The following is a 19,384-nucleotide window of genomic DNA, read 5'->3' on the forward strand; positions in this document are numbered from 1 at the left end:
GAGAGGAGGAAGCAGGCTCCCTGCTGAGCAGAGAGCCCGATGTGGGGCTTGATCCCAGGACCCTGAGACCATGACCCGAGCTGAAGGCAACGGCTTAACCCACTGAGCCACCCAGGCGCCCAATCATGTTTTTCGTTATTTTATATATTTAGAGTTATCTTAATAATTATGAATAGCTAAAGAGATTATTCTCTGATAACATAGCTAGTAGATTTAGCTAGTGCAGACCAGATTTGTATGGTTTGTGCTGGATCCCTGCCTCTCCAGCTCCTTAGTGGCCCTCCTGTCTATCTCTTCCCTTCCTCCTGTGGTCTTCTCTTTTGCAGTCCTTGACAAAGTCCCCATGGTCCAACTGTCTCTTCCATAACCATGTGCAAGAAAGTGTGTGTGCGTGTGTGTGTGTGTGTGTGTGTGTGTGAGAGTCTCTGCCCTTTGTGTCTTCCACATGTGGTGGGGAGGAGAGATAGAGGAGAGGTGTTCCTGGGATCCCAAGTGAAATGAAGAATGATTTTTTGTCATTGAAACAATGTTTATCAAAGCAGTTAATTTCTACAAAAATTACAGCACCAAGGACGATTTACCAAAAAGCTAAAAGGGGCTTAAGTTTCAAGACCCCTCATTTCACAAGAACACTTCCAAGTTGTTTTGTCTTCCTTAACTAGAAGATTTGGCTCCCCAAAATGTGCTTACAGCCCTAGAAAACCTGGATTGTTTCTGGTCAACACTATCGTTTAATTACAGATCCAGATCCCCTCCGTGGACTGCTTGCAGACCATGCTGAGAACCTCAGTACCATATATGTTACTTCTAAGTAGTGTCTATTGAGAAACAAGCACTTCTTTAACTACATACAACCTGTTCTCTGCCCTAGAAGTTGTCTGGATACTTAAGAAGTGTTTGCTGATGAAATAATAATGAAATAAATGAAGGGAATAATGAATATACTTGAAGCACTTATTGAGTGTTTCTCGCTGAATGACAGGATTATAGTGATTTTTCTTTTCTTCATACCTGACCGAGTTTCCAAAATTTCAAAATTTTCTACAATGAACATGTATTCCTTTGAATAATTTAAAACTTGCTCTAAAAGCTCATAGGACAGATGCTGTACTCAATTTATACATGTATGACGTGCTTGCTTGTGGCCTTCTGTTAGCTCTGAGGAGACCAAGTCAAAGGAGACCAACATTGCATTGCCCTCAACGATCTACAGTGTCAGTCCCCATTCTGAGGCCTGAAGGGATAGAACTCAACACAGGTCAACATTTACAGAGTTGGTCTATTCAGGGTGGTCTGTGTACATGAGGGAAGTGGGGTGGGGAGGGAGGATTGTTACTCTTAAGGATCCTTTTAAATAGACAAACGCACACACATCTTAGTCATCATAGATTTCTTTCATTTCAGCATAGGAGGCTTTAGGCATGGCCTAAAAACCCCAAAGAGGGGCTGACTACATTTGCATAAACCCAGCAGATGGATCCCTCCCCCAACTTTAAGAAGGAATGCAAAGATTTAAAAAAAAAAAAAGTTTACCAAATTTGGGGTTAAACTATATATCTGAAATAACAGCTCACATTCAGCGAGCTCTTACCATGTGTCATTACACAAAGTGTTTTACACACATTGGCTCCTCATTTTATTTTCCTTTTACTTTCACAACAAGCCTAAGAGGTGGGAGCCAGTATCATCAATCCCATTTTACAGCTGAGGAAAGGAAGGCTGACAGAAATGAAACCGATTGCCTCGGGTCACAGAGATGGTGGCTGTCAGTGCCTGACTGGAATTCTAATTTGCCTCCTCTCCCAATTTAACCGTTCCTCTTCAGATTACAGAGAGCTCTGGTTCCAAGGAGAAAAAATGAACTAGAATATGGGTAATTTAAAAAACAGAACACAAGTTGATTTTCACAAACAACGTGATACCACTCTTTTAAATTGAGAACGAAAAAGCACCGGAAAACCATTTTCCCCCCCAAAAGCCTGACTTTCCCAGCCATGATGGGTGGTTATTAACTCATTTCATTACACTAAATTATGCATTTGCTTTTCAATAAAGTGTCTCATCACTGTCACGGCTCTGACGTGTCCTTTTCCATTCTCCAACTTCATCTTGGTGGAAAGTGAGACACGGTTCGGTCTGTATGTAATCCGCGAGACCCGGGGAGGGGTTATCTTTTGCCCCTATTGTTTTCTTGGGGGTCCCTCGCTCCGGAGGCCTGGCATTCCTCACGCGTCTGGGGCAATGCCGCAGCAGCGAAGCGCGGGGAAGCCGCACAAAAGACGTCCGACCGCTATCGATGTGGAAAGATCAATTCGGTGCTCGCACGGAACACCCAAGACGACCGAGAAGAGGGAAACAAATACCTTTTCCCAAAGGGGGCTAAATTGGGCGGCCTCTTGTGAGTGCCCACAGAAAACTGAACGGCGATCTTTCTGGACCCTTAACCATCCCAGACGCGCCCAGCCCACGCGGCCTCCGCCCTTAGTCCCTGGAGCCCGGGAAGGGCGGGGAGGGGAAGCAGGGCGCGAAGTCTGCCGCCAGGGCCGGAGGCGCACCGCGCTCTGTGCCGCGGGGCCGCTGCCGCCCGGGGGCCCGGCCTTCATTTAGGGGGAAGGCGCCGCCGCTCCAGGGCACCTGGGAGGCGGTTCGGTGCCGGGCGGGAGCCGCGGAGCTGCGGCCATCCAGCCGGGGAGGGGAGGGGCCGCGCGGCGCGCCGAGGGTGCCCGGCCTTCCCTCCGTCCGCTCCCAGCGGGCGCCGCCCCGCGGCAGGGCCCAGAGGCTGGTCGGGTCTACCGCAGAGCTGGGCCCTCCGGCCCCGAAGTTGTCCCGCTGCGCCCGCGCCTGCCCCCGGGTGACAGGGCCCGCACGCAGCTTTCCAGCCGGGGTCTCCCCTCCCGCTGGCCCGCGGGCTCGTGGCACACGCCCGCGCGCGCGCGCACACACACACACACCGCACACACGCACAGACGCGCATATATGTGCCCCGCGGCGCCCTCGTTCCCTCCCCGCAGGCTCCAGCGCCCGCTCGCCCGAAGCGGTCCTCCCGGGGCTCCCCGGCCGGGCTGCCTCGGCAGCCCCTCCCCGGGTGAGGGCGGCGGGCCGAGCGCGGAGCGGGGAGCGGGGAGGGGCCGGCGGCGGGGGGCGTGGCCGGCTGCCCCCGCCCCTCGAGTGAGTGACTGGGCGAGGAGGGCCCCTCCCTCCCTCCGCCCCTCCCCGGCGGTCCCCTCCCTCGCTCGCTCCCAGCCCGCTCCCGCTCGCTCCCTGCCCACTCCCGGGGGGACGTTCAGCGCCGCGGCCCCGCGGCCGCCGCTTCTTTCACACTTTAGTTGGGAGCTGCGCGCCGCGCTCAGTTACTGGAGAGCTGGCCGCGCGCCGTCGCCTCCCGCACGCACGCACGCGGCCCGGGCTCCGGGGTTCTCGGCGTCTACTCGGAGCGGCGGGGAGGAGGGGGACACCCGGACTCACTGTGGGGAGGCGAAGGCAGAGGAGAGGAGGGAGGAAGAGAAAAGGCGAGGAGGAAAGGGGCGGGGGGCGGGAGGCTTGCCACCTTCAGCCCCCCCAACGAGCGCCCAAGGTAAGCGTGGCCCCCGCCGGCCTCGGGCGGGGGGTGCGGGCGGCGCGGCCCGCGGCTCGGCTCCCCGGCGAGCCCGGGTGGGCTGGGAGGGAGGCCTGCGGGGAGTCTGCCGCGCGGAAGGGATGCGAGCCGCGGTGGTGGCGCTGCCGGCGCGCGGCGCGGCCCGGGGCTGCTGCTGCGAGCGCGGGGACGGAAGCTGGGGTGGGGGCGTCTGCTCGCCGGGGCGGAGGGGCTGGGATGCGGTTGGGGCTGCTGACGACTTTCGTCACATTGAGGCCTGGGTGGCTGGTGTGAGACACCCCTCCCTCCCCCCCCCCCCCGCCGCCCTCAGCCTGCCTGCTCCTCTCGAGCTGTGCATGTAGCCACCGTACTTTGCAAGCCAGATCCAGAAGGAAACAACAAAATTCAGAATCCTGTGTTAAGTCTCCCGAGTCCCTTCTCCCGCTCCGACTGATTGATGTGTTTGGGTGGGTGCTGGGATCCCCGGGATTTCTGAAGTTTTGACCTTTTGGGGTGGCTGGTCTCGGTGCATCTGTCTGCTCACCTCGGCGTGTTTATTATTCGTGCCCATGCGAAGCAGCACAGGGTGCTTGGGTATTGTACACGGAGAAGATCTCACTCCCCTCTGCAGGCAGTTCGCGAAGTGCAGCCGCCAGGGCTGCCTTTGCCCTGCTGCTGATGTCCTTCCCAATCATCCACCCTGCCTCCTCCCGCCACGGAGGGATCCCCCCCTCCCTTACTGTTTGTGTGAGAGAAGTCCCTGGGCTTAAGGGCTCTCATCTCCCATTCATTCCTCTTCTAAAGCTCTGAATTGGCTCAGGCACCAGGGTCACATTTGAGGAGGCTTTCTTTTGCTCCAGGAGTTACATGGTCAAAGATAAAAATACATACCCAAAAAACATGCCTTAATCGTGAGTGATGACAAATACAGTTGGGGATAGAAGTGATTTGTTTCAGGAGGAAACCTACCTCCCTATGAGGTATCTTCCATCGCATGTGGGTTAGGAAATTTGTTTTAAAATAGATGGTGCTTATGTTGTGTGTGGCTGGAAGAGAGCCATAATAAGTTCAGCTATTGGAGTAACTCTGAAAGTGATACACCCTGATCATCCAGAACCTTGGTTGGACACACACATGCTCTGACTCAGACGTTGGGAGGGGGGCTGACGCACCATAGATTGCATGAAACACTTTTTTTTTTTTTTAAAGGAAACAGTATGGACTGTTTGGGGAAGTGGCATGTTCATTACGCAGAGAGATGTTGTGAAAACCTCTCTATTCAAAGGGGTAGACTCACCTTTCACCTAATAATAACCTTTTAGTTTAGTAGAGTTGGAATGTACCAAGGTAGAAGAAAATCATGGGTAGTGTGGGTCTGGGCTATTTAGCTCTCCTGGGGGTGGTGGTGGGGGTGGGGAGAAGATGATGTTTTTGAAGGGTTTTTCAGTCCAAGATGCTCAGTTTGGGGGGTCCCCCCCTTTTTCATACTTCTAGAGTGCAAGTGTAGGACCAATAGAACATGTTGTGTGTTGGCTCTCTGGAAATACAGTTGAATGGACATGGAAATTAATTTAGACATGATCGGCTATTTTTGTTTTACCCCTTGTGAAGTGGGAAGTGTTGGTGATAGGACATCTGAGTGTATTTAACTGCATTAAACCATTACTGGGACCAGCACTTATTCGCTGATCACAAAATGCAGCATTGAAATGTCACCTCCCCTCAGGTTTCCAGCTAGGCAAACAGGGTTCAGAGAACAGTTCTGGAGGGCCACTGGGCAAAGGCAGCAAAACCCAGCGAACTTAGCTCTTGGATGAGCGAATGCCCTAGGAGGAGTGGGGCTCCTCTGGTCAGGCATATCTCCCTTGGATCATAGGTCCCCAGAAAAATGGCCTTGGTTGGTGTGGAGGTCTTTTATCCATCGTTAAAAGTTTACCCTGGAAGAACCCTGAGGTTCTAGCCTCCCTCTGCAGCACTGACTCATTTTAACTCTTTGGAGAGAACTGATCATTTTGTTTTCTTGGATGGTAATTTATCTGTCACCCCTTTCTCCTTGTCTCATTTTGTCATCTCACATGGATTTTTGGGAATTAATAGGCCACTGTTTGAAGTGGTTGGAGCTTCTTGAAGAATCACAGGATGCAAATCAAGAGCTTGGTCGTTAATTGGTACTACTTGCTGTGCCTGATTAAAAATCCTACCAAGGAGGAAGGTGGTTTGCCCGATTATGAGTATCTCTCCAGGCAGATGGTGCCTCAGCATTGTGTGGAATTGTCCATCAGGCTAGCCTTGACTGTTAACATTTCTAGTGGCTTGCTCCAGGCTCTTCCCGGCCAGCCCCCTTTCTACTGGCTGTTTTCTCTCACAGAGTGAGACAGCCCAGATTGAGAGAGGGAGTGTCATAGCATCTCCCGTGAGGTCAGGAGAGGCAGGAGAGGGCAGGGCCTCGATCACGTGGGGGTGGTGGTGGGATCCTAAGTGTGATAAGTAGCCCCAGCTTCCCTTGAACTTATCAGTACCACTTGGTGCTACCTGAGGCACACACAAGTGCATTTTGGGCCATTTTATGATCCTCCTTTGGAATGTCAGAAGTCCCAAAGCATGGGAGAAGTAAATGTGGTGATTAATTAAGTTCTTGTTAAAACACGAAAAGCAGATTGCAATAGGCTAGTATAACATATTGCTTAGACCACGGAGAAGGCAGGGATAGGGCCTGTCTGCAGGGGGAATTGCAACATTGAAACTATTTTAGAAATTGGTGACAGTTGTGACTTTAAGAGCTCATAATTCAAGGGCTTATCTAAAGTGGCATGCAAATTACACATATACATATTTTTAAAGTAGGCAATTATTTAGCTTGCCTATCTCAGTTCTGAAGTTTAATTTTACAAGTTACAGTTGCAACAAGAAACAACTTGACATGCTGTGGTTATGCAATCATGACAAGAGTGGTTGGATGTAAGCTGGGCTAGGAAGAACACAGAAATGATCACCCAACAGCGTCCTCCGTCAGTAGGCATTAAGAAGTTCCTTGACTTTTTTTATTTTTTGCAATGAAATGTGTTCCTGGAAAATGTATTTCCTGGGTTGTAGGCCAGGCACAGAATGTAAAGACTGCCTTCTGTCTCTGCTTGTGGAAAGGGGAGGTAGCTTCGCCTCCGATCTACGATAGAAACTGAGAAGATGAGTTGGCCAGGCCACTAGAAGGCAAGCGGTTTGGGTCATCTTTGCAAGCCCTGCAGAAGCCCACACACTACCTTGTGCTTGGAAGTTACTCAGTGAGCGAGTGAATTGAATTGAATTAACCTAATTAGTTTAGGTCTGTAATGTGTCAGAAAAAAAACTCCTTGGAAATACATTAGCTACGGACTTCCATTTCAGTCAGTCAGTACGGTAGCTTATTAAGAGCTCCATATTCTGCCTGGGATAAGGTTGTTTGTTTTTTAAAAGACTTTATTTATTTATTTGACAGAGAGAGAGATCACAAGTAGGCAGAGAGGCAGGCGGAGAGAGAGGGGGAAGCAGGCTCTCTGCTGAGCAGGGAGCCCGATGCAGGACTTGATCCCAGGAGCCTGAGATCATGACCTGAGCCGAAAGCAGAGGCTTAATTAACCCACTGAGCCATCCAGGCATGAGGGTTGGATAGCGTTTTTAATTGTTGAAGAACACTGGGCAGTCAAGTAAACATACGAGGCGTAACGACCCCTGAAATTACTGGAATTTCTACCTGGGGGAATCTTGATTGGGATTATATGTAGTATCCATCTTTGACGAGTATTTCTTCACTCATGAGTGTTGATTCATGACTTTGGTCTTTATCTTTTTAGTCCAAGGGGTTCCGTGAGTAACGATTCCTCATATGGATACGGCGCTCTATGGTTTCCAGAGAACTCCTGTCCCTCGTCTTACTGAACTTTGTGCTGCAGCCCTGGCACTCGGGTGTCCCATGCTGGAATCCCAGAATGTGCCTGGATCAAGGAGTCGGAGAGAGGGGCCTGGGAAGGTTTAGGTAGCCCCAGCTCTTGGTTTATTAGGTTTTCCCAAGGGAGGCAGTAATCCATAGTCACTGCTACTCCCTCTAAAATCACTTAATGTGGGCGCCTGGGTGACCCAGTGGGTTAAGCTGCTGCCTTCGGCTCAGGTCATGATCTCAGGGTCCTGGGATCGAGTCCCGCATCGGGCTCTCTGCTCAGCAGGGAGCCTGCTTCCTCCTCTCTCTCTCTCTGCCTACTTGTGATCTCTCTGTCAAATAAATAATAAAATCTTAAAAAAAAAAAAAATCACTTAATGTGAGGAGAGTGGAGACCTATCTCATGCAGGGACCTCACCAGGCTCCTGGCGTTCCCGTGGCTCTGCCCCTATATCCGTTCTCTCTCTCCAGGCTGTTTTTAACTTTATTCCTTTGCCAAATGTCCCTTTCTCCCTCTAGTCCTTCCTGGAGCTTCTGTGGGCTTTCTGTCCCACAGATTTTCACCCATAGAGCCTCCTGCTTCTTACCCCTCCACTTTACTTTTGCTGGCAGGACTTGGGTATTTTATGTTTGAATAATCTTGTCCAATATTTAACCTCCTCTCCAGGCCCACTTTCTCCTTGACTCCGCCCACCTCCCTGGTCAAGTATAGCCTTCTGGCTTCTGAGGAACTTCTTCCTTCTGCCCTCAGGGCCCCTATACCTTGCCCTACTTTGCCCCACACCCCCCTTATTACTCCTACCCACTTCTTTCCGTCAAACCTTTAGATCTTCTAGCCCGTACCTGCCTGTGCCTGTTTCACAGACTCATGCTACTTAGCAGATGCATTTATAGCAATCATGAGTTCAAGTCCACATGCTTTGTGCCTTGTAGAAAAATGGGATTAGAGCACCCGTGAGTTTAGGGATCTTCTTTGCCTTTGTTTTCACTTTTGACTTCCCTGTATTTTGGATTTTTTAAGGTTCTTAAGGCATGTAGTGATAGCTGAAGTACTTTGCTTCTTCACTTAGCTGTTACATCCTGTGCTGGATAATAAAGGAACATCTCCATGATTATTGTTATTTTTAAAGATTTGGACAATAAATCTTGAAAAGCATTTCAGAGATTTTTGTAATGGCACCATTGAAAGGCTTTGCCGTATGCCAAAATCTACTAATGACAGAAATAGAATGGCTTATTTAATGCCATCTTCATTACCTTGTTTTTTTTCTCCTTTGGTTAAATAAATATTACTGTAAGTTGAACCAAATTTTTTCCCTCATTTGTTATGGTTTTACTGCTCTCCATGAAAATGTTATAAGCCTACAGAACCTGTTAATGCCAACTAAGAATTCTTTAGCTAATATTATTAGCTTGTTAGCTAATAGGACCTAATTTTGCCCTGTAAGTTTGTAGCCTAGGTCAGCCCCATCAGTAGAGAGTCAGTGGGAGAAAAAGTATTAATGGGGACAACTGGAAAAACATATCCTATTGACTCATTATATACATACTTGGGTTGGTCTTTTTATAAAATTGTACTTCACAAGTAGATCCAGCGCTAGTTATGCAATATCCTGAGTGCTCCCGGGCTTTTGGAAGAAGGTGCTTTAAAGCAGAGCAGAGCAAATGGTTTTTAAGTAAGAATTCCCTTTCTTTGATGGGACTATGCTTTATTTGAGCGCAGTGGATAGCGTAGTAGTTCTGGTTCGTTGGCAAACCCCTTATTAGGACACCTCACTTGGTGACTTCAGGTTTTCCCCAGCTGAGCTGGACAGGGAAGAGGTCATGAGAAGTTTAGTCTTCTCTGGAGTGTGGGGATCTTTTTTATACCAATCATCACAGCTGCTGGTGTGTATCATAGCCATTCCTGAATGCCTCTCCCCGAACCCCAGGTTGACAAGGAAGGTCTGTGTGTGGTTGTTTACAGCACAGAGGAACCCCTCTGTTGACACGATTTCTATCCCGCGAAGATTGAAAGGCCAGGTGTGGTGTAAGGAGAGCTGCAGCCTGCCAGGCCGTGTTTTGCAGAGAACTTTTCAAAGACACAGATAGTTGATACATGCCAAGGGGTGACTTCAGCAGTTCTATGGGAAAGTCCTGCCAGAAGCAGTTTACCTAAAATAATTTTGTAACCATTCCTGCAGTTAGAAGGTTATTCAGGAAGAAGCAACGTATATCTCATTTTATGTCCCAGAAAGATAGGATTACTATTTTGATGAAGGAGATGAGAATCCAGGAACTTCTTCGAGTCCCTTAATATTTGCTGAGAATTCAGATGTCCTGGTTTCTGTGCCAGGAATCTATGGCAGTCTAGACACAGCAACAAAACAAACCTTGCGCTTGTCCTTGGTGGCTTCCCTAGCACCCACCCCTGCCCTGCCTGGGGATCTCAGGTCTCGGTTCGGATCCTGTATCTCACCCTTGTCTTTCTTAATTTTCTCTTCTTTTTCTTTCTTTTTTCTTTTTTTTTAAGATTTTTATTTATTTATTTGACAGAGTGAGAGACACAGCCAGACAGGGAACACAAGCAGGGGGAGTGGGAGAGGAAGACGCAGGCTTCCCGCTGAGCACGGAGCCTGATGCGGGGCTCGATCCCAGGACCCTGGGATCATGACCTGAGCCAAAGGCTGACCCTTTTCTCACCAACCGTGAGAGTGGCTCCTCCCTTGCCATCCGTGAATGCCTGTAACCCTTACGTGATGTTTATTTCTTTCACTATTAGTTTTGATTTTCAGTTATGTACTTTTTATAGCCCCAGCAAATGATAAGATCTTCCTTCATGCCCCGGGGGCGGGGTGGTGGTGGTGGTGTATTATGCTGAGTAAGTGGTTGTTGGTTGGTTGACAGCTAGTCAGGGGTCTGACGCTTAAAATTTTTCTCTGTGAAGACCTTGCTCCCATTTAAAACTCTCTTTAACCAAATGAGGAAGTATCATGTGGGATGAGAAAAGATAATGGGAATTTTAAAATTCCTTTGTTGGGCCAAGATTAAGGCATCTAATCTTTCTTACTCACTCAGATAATCTGTTAAACAAACATTTACTTTTGTTGATGACACTTTGTGTCATCTCGGTGCCTGGCACTGAGAGATGTTGGAGAGACAGATAAAAAGGCCTGGCCTTGCCCTTGTGGGCTTCTCAGGCAAGGGAGTGAATTGACAGGCAAACACATGATATGTGGTAAATGACACTGCTTTGGGAGTTGAGGGAAGGAAGAAGTCAGTTTTCTCGAGAGTAGGCTGACCGTGCAGCCTGGTTTCCCTGGGACAGCCCTGGTCTGTGCCTTGTGTTCAGCAGGTCTTAATACCACCCCCTTGGCCCTCAGAAGTCTCCCAGTTTGGGAAATAAATTATGTGATTCCCTGAAATAAAGAAGCCCTGGAAGGCTTCACAGGGGAAGAGGTGTTTGGGATGACAGTAGCTACACAGGAGTCCTCTGGGGGCATTATTTATATTTCTAAAAGTATTGGGAGGCGGCTAAGGCTGGCTTTCCAAGTTTATTTTTCCCACGTTACTGTGGATTCATAGACTAGTTCACAGACTGGTAGTTGGGGATCAAGGAGTTGATGGACAAAGGGAAGATGAAGGGGACGGCATTTCGGCGGCAGATGCCCATGTGATGTGGGTCCTGATGGCTGGAGTTTACACACGTGCCGAAACCCAGTGGGAGATGAGGCTGAGGAACCACACAAGGCTTGGTGGTCAGCAGTTTGGAGTTACTGCTCCAAATACAAGCAAGCAGAGACACTGAAAGATTGTAATCAGGGGAGAGATGTTGTTTGCATGACAGACAGTTCCTTTCAAGTGTGGGTAAGAGGCTGGAGGAGAACAGAGACCGAAGTCCGAGCAAGGGAAGTCTGGTCCTGACTGGATGAGAGCTGATGGGGACTGAATTAATGCCGGAACATGGGGAAGACCGACATGCAGGAAAGGTATTTAGGACGCAGGATGTGTAGGGCTCAGTGAGACTGGAGGGCAAAGAAAGGGGTAAAGGATAATTGCAAAATTTGGGGATGGATTAGTCTGTCTTTCACTGAGATGAGGAATCCATGCATCGGGAGGGAAGGGAGGGAAGTGTGTTGAGTTTTAGGTGCTTATAATTTTTTGATGGAGCTATACTGAAATTCTGGTCTAGGTTTCAGAAGAGAGATTTGGGGCAGAATTACTGGTTTGATCTCAGCATTCCTTAGGGACTTGTTCCTTAACCTCCATGATGAGGTTAGATCCCTCTTTTCTCTCTTCCGGCTACACCGTACACCTTGTCTGTACATACTTACTACTATTATAGTTGCAAATTTATTTTTTGTGATTCTTCAACTACTGATTGATTACCCACCTCTACCCCCCAACTGTAAGGTCCATGAGGGTAAGACTCTTTCTGTTTTTAATTCTCTTGTATCTCCACGACAGCTACTGCACAGCTGGGGCCTAGCCTGTATTTGGTGAGCAAGTGAATGGGTTGAATGAATGAGAATTTTTGTAAACTTGGTAGTTGAAGCTGTGTGGTTTGGCGCGAGATTGCCCAGGGAGAGTAAGCACAAGAAAACTGAGCAGTGAGTTCCAGGCAGCACCGACATTTAGGGCTGTGGATGGAAAAGGACGGTGAAAGAGAATGAACGGTACAGGCCCTCAGAGAGGCAGGGGAGCCGGGCAGCGAGGCCCGGTGTCAGGAAGCAGGGAGGGTGGGACACGAATCAGCCTTGTGGTCAGCATAGCCCAGCAAAGAAATAAAATAATATTGAAGAGGGTTTCTCAGAATTTGTAATTCTGTTATTAAATAGAAGTGGAACTATTTACCCTACAGGAGATCTCATGATGCGGCTACTTAGCACCGTAGTGTTCTGTTAGCTTGTGCTGCCTGCAAAGTTCGATGTTCTCTCACTGGGAGTTTGACATGTTGGGATTCTGAGGTTTGCTTCAGATGATTTACACCAGCATCTGATGTCATAAAAATGACATTTTTGAGGTCATATTTTGGGAGGACCGTGAACTAGCGCAGTGTCAAATCCCTGTGGATTTACAAGCGTGCGTATTGACTGAAGGCAGATGGGATACTAGAGTGTGTACTTGTTACCAGATGAGGAACCATGAACAGTAAAGACATGTGAAGCTGTGACACTGTGACAGAGGATGGCTCACTGTCTGATTCTAGAAGCCATGAGTAGCAGTGCCATCAAAACCTTGTCTTGTGAAAAAGAGACTCTTACTGCAGAGTATTTTTACGTGTTTTCAGTCTCCACTGAGACTCAGGGTAGAGGTGGGGGAGGCATATTAATGCACTGGAACGAAGGAGGGCTTTGAAGTCAGCACTTTTTATCCCAATTTTACCACGTTTTGCCTCTAGCTTCCTGATCTTGAACAACAGTGGTCATAATTAATGGTAAGAATAATGAAACCCAACTCGTTTTGTGTCACTTACTCTGTGCCTGGGCACTGTGCTAAGTACATTACATGAATTATCTTCTTCAATGCTTGCAGCAGCCTTATGGGGAACCTCTACCATTACCTCTACTTATTGATAAAGAAGAACTGAGGCTAAGGGTCTTTAGGACCTTGACCAAGGTTTTGTAGCCCTCAAGTGGTAGTGCCAAGACTGGAACCCAAGCTCTCTGATGATAAAGTCAGACCTTTAATTACCAGCGCTTGGCCAGTTCTGTTTTCTCCATACTCCTCTCCCCTTCCTGCCACATACACCTGTTCCTTTCCCCTCCCCTACTGGTTCTTTCTGAAGCAAATCACAGACAACACATCATCTTATCCGTGCATACTAGGTTATATTTCTAAATGATAGGACTTTTTTTCTTTTAGGATAACCACAATATTATTATCATGCCTAAAAATTTTTTAACAATAATTTTTTAATATCAGATATCCAATCAGAAAGCAAGTTTTCCTGATTGGTCCATAACTGTTTCTACTGATTAATTTGTTACATTCAGGATTCAAACAGTTTTCACACCTGAAAGATGCATCTGTCCTCATTTATAGACTTTGTTTTTCTGTTTTTCCCTCTTTTGCTTCTTTCCTGGCAGTTTATTTATTGAAGAAACAGGGATTTTTCTGTGGGATTTCCCGCATTCTAGTTTGCTGATGGCATCTTCTCTCTTGGTGTTCTTCACTATTTCTGTTTCTTGTGTTTCCTGTAAGCTGGTAGTTTGATCTCCACTGGAAGCTCGGTCAGACAGTTTGGCAAGAGTCCACCATACGAAGTGTTATGTACCTTCTCTGACAACACGTCAGGAGGCACGTGCGCCTTCTTGTTTCTTCTTTTGTGAGGTTAAGTCTGATCAGTGGATTTAGGTGTCCTCAGCTCCGTCTCTCCTTACAAAGTTTCCTCCGGGTCCTTCCAAAACCACTGATGGTCATTGCTTAGATACAGTGTTTCGGTAAGGCTTGTACGAGGATGATATTCCGCCATCCGTCCTGCGTTTGTTAGCTGGAGTGTTACTATCAAGAAGAAGTGAACCACATCAGTATAGCTTATATAGGAAAATTAGTGCTTGGTGTTATTCTCTCTTAAATAATACTCAGAATAATGTGTTGATTTTCTAGCATCTTCCAAAAAAAGACTAAAGATGTTGGGTTTTTTCTTTCTTTTTTAGTATTCTGAACTTGTGGATTTTAACAGAGTATATGTGTTTCAATCCCTTGCAGTTACTTCTTTCAAAGATCTAATTATCTTTGGCGTGTGGAAGACTCTTTAAGTTGGCTTCTGAATCCTCTTGACAGGACTGTAGTGGTCTTCGATGGTATTTTTACTTTCTTATATACAAGATATTTCAGACTTACCTAGTACTTCTACTGCAGATTATTTTTAGTGGTGAGTGGTATTTAGAGACCATAGTCCAGGTGTTAGGAGTTCTCATTGTCTCTGGGCTGGTCATTGCTCGATGGACAGGGTTAGGAAAATACACCTATGTATGTAGGTATGTAGGCATGTGTTTGTGTATGTGTGTGTATATGTGATCTATGTGACATATGCTCTCTATTTGATGTATGCAAACATCTTCATTTCCTTCCTCTTAGAGAAAAAGGTAGAATATTATAGTTCTGCACCTTGTATTTTGCATTTAACACTATTTTTCACTGATCACTCTGGAGCCATATAAAGTTTTTCATTGTTTTTTACAACTCCAGAGACTCCAGTTGTATAAACATACCACTTTATAAATAGTGTATAAAGTGTATAAATATACACTTTATTCCTTTGGCTATGTGGTTGTTCCCAGTCTTTTGCTCTTACATCATAGTGGGAATGATTGTTTTTGTTGGTGGAGGTTTATTTGCAAATCAAACATAAAACCTAGACTAAAACATTATTTTTCCTTAACTGAATGGACAGGTGAATGGGCAGTGCTGGCAGTTTTTTTCCCCAGGATTATCATTTGTCTTTTGTCTCTGATCCTGTTTTTTTGTTTGTTTTTGATTTTTTTTTTTCAGTTGAATTTTTATTTTTAAAGTTCTTATTTAAGTAATCACACCAAAGATGGGGCTCGCATTCATGACCCTGAGATTGAGTCACATGCTCTTCTGACTGAGTCAGCCAGGTACCCCAGCTTATGTTTTTTTAAATATAAACTTTTTTTTTAATGTAGTCAGTTTTTTTTTTAATCAGTCTTTCTTTTTTTGCCTCTTGGTTTTGAATCATGATGCAGAAAGAAATTTTCTTCTAGATCATACAGCAGCACCATCCAGTAGAAACCACATATGTAAACTTTTAATAGCCACATTAAAAAGAGTGAAAAGAAACAGGTGAAATTGAATTTAGTAATACATTTTCTTTAATCTATCAAAATATTATCATTTCAATAAGTAATCAGTAGTTTTAAATTAACAAGATATTTTGCATTCTTTTTCCATGCTCGGTTTTCAAGAACTGATGTGTATTTTACACTATAGCACATTTCAATTTGGTCACTAAATTTTCATAATAAATGCTTGATCTGCATTTAGACTTCATAAAATTTGCTGTTGAAAAAGTAAATTCACATAACCAGGTTGTTCCAAGTATACATGAAAGCTTTCCAATAACTGAGTTAAATATTTTAAAATTTCAACCTAAGTTAATGAAAATAAATTAAAACTGCCAATTTAGTTCCTCAGGCACACTTAACTACGCTTCAAGTGCTTAGTAGCCATGTGTGGATAATGACTATCCTTTTGGACTGTTACAGAGAATCACCTATATTTTCTTTTAGTGCTTGTGTGGTTTTATCACTGACATTTAGGTCCATGACCCATTTGGAATTTATTTTGTCATATGGGGAAATAGATCCAATTTTCTCTTTTTCCACATGGCTACCTAGATGTCACAAACCACTTGTGAATACTCTCATCTCTTCCCCACTGATTTGAGATGTGCCCCTGTCGTACATTTAATTTCCATAAGTATTTAATTGGCTGTCTTTCTGCATTTTCTATTCTGTTCTCTACTGTTTTAATTATAGAGGTGGTCCGATATGTTTTAATATTAAAAACACGATGAGCTACTGTTTCATACCTACCAGGTTGGTAAATGTCTGTCAGCGTCAAGCTCTGGGCAAGGATATAGAGCAGAGGGAATATGCGTATGGGTCTGGTGCTAGTAGAAACTGGTGTAACAGTTTTGGAAAGAAGTTTGGAATTCCTGTGAAATGGTCCCCTGACCCTCTTAGTCTTCAGGGTAGCAGAGCAAATTGCTTGCAAGCCTGGAGTGGGAGCAGTTTTGTCTTATAACTCTATAGCTTGTCATTCTGACAAGCATATGTATACATATATACGTATGTGTGTGTGTGTGTGTGTGGTTGCAAGTATGGTTGTGAAGAGGATTGGGAAGCACAATCTCAGAAACTCTTACACATCTGTAGGAGTGCTTACAATGAAATACTGAAATAGGCCTAGTCACAGTATGTTGAGAAGAGAAACTGTGATACATTTATAATAAACAGCGGCGAGGATAACCTGCAACATGCTTATCAGCAGGGATCAATCTCATAAGCATAATGTTGAGTGGAAAAGCAAGATAGAATAAGATTCCATTGCATTGATTCCACTTCTGTAAAATTCTAAAGAATGCTAAACTAAAGCCACAGCATTGTTTAAGGATTGACTCATATATGGCAAGATTAGAAAAAGAACGTGGGGACCAGTAACATAAACTGTAGGAGAATAGTGATTACTTCTGGGGGTGAAGGGGTAGGGTGTGGTTAGGAATGGCTACATCTGGAACTTCAACGGTGTGTGTGATATTCTACAGGTATGGACGTAGAGATGTTCGTTTCGCTTTTATACATTGAATTGCATGTGTTATGTGATTATTTCATAACAGAAGAGAAGGGAAGACAACAACAAAAGTCCAGACCCAGGAATAGGCTCGATTACTCAGAACTCAAGTAATTAAATTTATGCTTGAGAAAGACTTCTGTTAAATATGGAACACTTGGCTTCTTTTGTTTCTTATTTAGGGACGATGACTTTTTTTTTTTTTTTCCCAAGACACATAGTTTTAGTGTCTGGGTCAGGCAGCAAGAAATATGTTGTGTGGTGTACACACACGGGTGACTGTTACCTTACCAGGCACAACAACATACAGAGTCATAGGTTCTTTGACATGTAAGTGATTTTTGGCACAATATCCTCATGGCCAATTCTAAACTTTATTCAGAGGGAGATGGTTTTTGAAGGGGCAGCATCATAAATGGGAGATGTTTGGTATGCACATGCGGTATGCCAGATGTAGTGTGTCCAGGAACTCACTTAGCCTTGGTCACGGTCCTGTGAGAATTAACACATGGGCTTTGTGTTACTGATGAATAAACTGATACTCAGAGAGGTTAAGCCACACAGGAAATGACGTGATGTCACAGAGTCAGTGGGAAATACGTGACGGGGTTTCCACGAAGGTTTTTCTGGCCCCAAATCCCACATTCCCAACTTCTATTCCAGAGTATCTTTTTAAGAACTTTAGGTGCTAATATATCCTTGTGCTCAATGGCAGCCCATCCCAGAAAGTTGGTATTTTTACCCTTAAAATTTCAGAGAGGAAATCCTTGAATCTTTTGTGATGGTTCTTTACAATGTCAATGTGAAATTTTAACATCAGTTCGAGTCCTCTCTTTCCTGCTATGATGTGTGCTTTCAGAGACTTGGTGGCCTTAAGGATTCAACTAGGCAATGGGACACCTCACGGGGTTGGTTACTGTTTGTTTTCTGATTTGAAGCCTCTCCTAGTTTTCCATTCTTAAGATTAGCCTGAACCCCCTCAAACCTGTCTTGACTATGCCTGTGCAAAACTTTTGTAGCTGATCTTTTTTTCTGGCATTGCGATTATGTCTATCTATTTCTCCAACTTTTCAGAATTTTTAAAACCTTTTCTCCCCCCTTGTTCTTCAAGGATTACTTTATGTATCCCAAAGTGTGATGTCAGCAAATGAAACTCATTCCCTTGCCATTTTTTTAAAATTAAAGATTTATTTATTTATTTATTTATTTGAGAGGGAGAGAGCGAGAGAGAGAGAGCATGATTGGGAGGGACAGAGGGAGAGAGAATCCTTAGCAGACTCTACGCTGAGTGGAGAGCCCCATGAGGGACTTGATCGCACGACCCTGACATCATGACCCGATGATGAAACCGAGAGGCACTCAACTGACTGTGCCACCCAGCTGCGCCCCGCCCCTACCCGGCCATCATCTTTTATCTGAGTCGTTATTTGACATGGTTTGATCAGAGCCAGCACCAGTACTTACCATCATGCTTTGAAGTCTGCATTCAAAATCCCGCCATTGCTACATCCTCTTCTCTCCGCTGGTGTTTTCATGAGATGGCACAGCCGAAGAAGGGGTAGGGTGGGAAGGAGCATTCCGATAAACATTTGGTTGCCAGGGCACCTGGTTCACTCCAGAATTGTGACTTCCCAGAGTGAAGCCGATTTTATAGCTGAGCCACTTGGCATCTCTGTCCAGTAGCACCTTCCTTCTTAGGTTCCTGTGCCTTCAGCTTTGGAGGCGAGTGAAGCTCCTGAGGCTGCTGGTTTCTTTCTGTAGGGACTGTTAGACCTGTCTCAAGGGGGAGTTTGTGGCAAAAAACCTTTTTCTACTCAAAATCAGAAGGTCAGTTTAAAGTGAAGATGGCAAATCCCCAGGTCGTCTTGTGACCTGTGGATGTGTGCGTGTGTGTGCTTTCAAGCCCAGGAGGATTGTTTTTATAACACCAAAGCTATCTTTATATCTCCCTTCTATTTTCATTATATTTGAGTCTGTACCAAGTTTGCTTTAGGTTCTAATGTCAAGAAATATTTCCCCTTCATATAATCTCGAATGAGAGTTTAAGGATGCTGTGTGAAGATAAAATCCCTTGCGAGTGTTTTGATTTTTCACTCTTTATTCTAATACCTAAGACTAACCCAGGCTTCAGAGGAACTGGATAGCATTAAAAAACTCCCGTGATTAGCAAGGAGGTAACATGAGTACATCCAGCAACGAAATGCATGTCAAATTCATTTTTGTTTTCTATTACTTATTTAGATCTTACAGTAATGATTTCGGGGGGTTCTTCTTTGGCATGTCTGGCGTTTTTGTCATAAACATCTCTGTTGCAAGCCGCTTCACTGCAAACATTTTCACCAAATAATTAATTGGCCATAAGTCAATTTTGCTGTAAAAGATAAAAGTCACACACAAAAAGAGGGGCGTTCATTAAAAAAGGACATAATGAAACATGAAAAATGAGCAACAAACGTAAAAAGACTTGATTGCAAAATACAGTATGTTTGTATACATTTAAGATATATGGTATTGATTCATTGACAAAACTGTGCAAATAACTGATATTTTGTTTTGTACTTAATTTAAGCCCTGTCTTCAGAGTCTTTTGTTCATAACCTTAT

General features: G+C 45.3%; 1 protein-coding gene across 1 annotated transcript in view; it reads left to right on the top strand.

Moving 5' to 3' along the window:
* The first annotated feature begins 3,521 nt into the window (after positions 1–3,521).
* C10H1orf21 (chromosome 10 C1orf21 homolog) overlaps positions 3,522–19,384 on the top strand; it is a 224,695-nt gene continuing 208,832 nt past the window's right edge. Inside the window, exon 1 of the mRNA XM_044267282.1 lies at positions 3,522–3,574. The gene's annotated coding sequence lies outside the window, so the exon portion shown is untranslated. The remainder of the gene's footprint in view (positions 3,575–19,384) is intronic.

This window comes from Neovison vison, chromosome 10 (genome assembly GCF_020171115.1).
Source record: "Neovison vison isolate M4711 chromosome 10, ASM_NN_V1, whole genome shotgun sequence".
In the NCBI taxonomy this organism is placed as follows: domain Eukaryota; kingdom Metazoa; phylum Chordata; class Mammalia; order Carnivora; family Mustelidae; genus Neogale; species Neogale vison.